This window comes from Echinops telfairi, unplaced genomic scaffold (assembly GCF_000313985.2).
Source record: "Echinops telfairi isolate 266 unplaced genomic scaffold, ASM31398v2 ScPeMD7_7416;HRSCAF=8454, whole genome shotgun sequence".
In the NCBI taxonomy this organism is placed as follows: Eukaryota; Metazoa; Chordata; class Mammalia; order Afrosoricida; family Tenrecidae; genus Echinops; species Echinops telfairi.
Genome location: NW_022111316.1, coordinates 4,931,826 through 4,933,005, shown reverse-complemented (window position 1 = coordinate 4,933,005; position 1,180 = coordinate 4,931,826). Strand labels below are relative to the sequence as shown.

The window sequence follows — 1,180 nt, the reverse complement described above, 5'->3', positions numbered from 1 at the left end:
GTGGAGAGCAAATGTTTTGAGAATGATGAGGGTAACGAATGTACAAATGTGCTTTATACAATGGATGTATGTATGGATTGTGATAAGAGTTGTATGAGCCCACAATAAAATGATTAAAATTAATTAATTAGTTAAAAAGAGTGACAGTCCCAGAAACCCACAGGGGCCATTCTACCCTGCCCTATGGGGGCTCCAGGAGTCCGAACTGACCGGATGGCAACGCGTTTGGCTCGGTTTGAGGAAGCTTACCACAATAGAGCGGGACTGGGGAAAGGCTCCCCCTTGCTCATTGAAAGCACTTACTGGTGAAGGTCAAAGGCTACAGCCTCGGTAAGGATCACAACTCAAAGTAAAGAAAGGAAAATAAAAATCCTCACAGCTGGACCAATAGACAGCATCATGACAAACGGAGAAAGGACTGAAGCTCTCAAAGATTTCATTTTGTTTGGAAGCTGATTTTGGCAGCAATTGTATAATTCTAGTTGACATGATTGAATATGGAATGATATATGTATTAAATCCCAGCTAATTAAAAAAAAAGATTTCATTCTGTGTGGATCCATAGTCAACTCTTTTTGAAGCAGTGGTCAAGAAATAAAGGTGGGGAGGGGGAGAAATGGGGGATGAATAACAGAAGTGTGAGTGAAGAGAGACAATGGACAGTGTAAGACACAAAATAACAACAATAACATATAATTGATCAAGGATTCCCGAGGGTGGGGGAGGGAGGGGAAAAAAGAGGAGTTGCTACCAAGAACACAAGTAAAAAGAAAATGTTTTGGAAATGTTGATGGCAACATATGTACAAGTATGCTTAATACAATTGAATGAGACTAGCCAGTCGGGGTGCAGTATAGCACTGATGAAACAGACGACTTTCCTCTAGGTCTTTACTGTCCCCCCACCACTAGCATGACCCCAATTCTACCTCATACATCTGGCTAGACCAGAGCATGTACACTGCTACAAATAAGAGCTCTCAACACAGGGAACCCAGGACAGATAAACCCCTCAGGACCGATATTGAGAGTAGAGATGCAAGGAGGGTAAGGGGAAGGTTGGGGGAAAGGGGAAACCGATCACAATGATTTACATATACCCCTCTCCCAGGGGGATTGACAACAGAAATGTGGGTAAAGGGAGACATTTAGATGCCAGGGAGACGCTTTGATGCGGAGAG

The 1,180-nt window shown here is 43.1% G+C and overlaps 1 protein-coding gene across 4 annotated transcripts in view; it reads right to left on the bottom strand.

Annotated features, from left to right (window-relative positions):
• The window catches only part of SLC43A3 (solute carrier family 43 member 3), a 21,455-nt gene that overhangs the window by 12,745 nt on the left and 7,530 nt on the right, over positions 1 to 1,180 (bottom strand). The gene's annotated exons all lie outside the window — the stretch shown is intronic.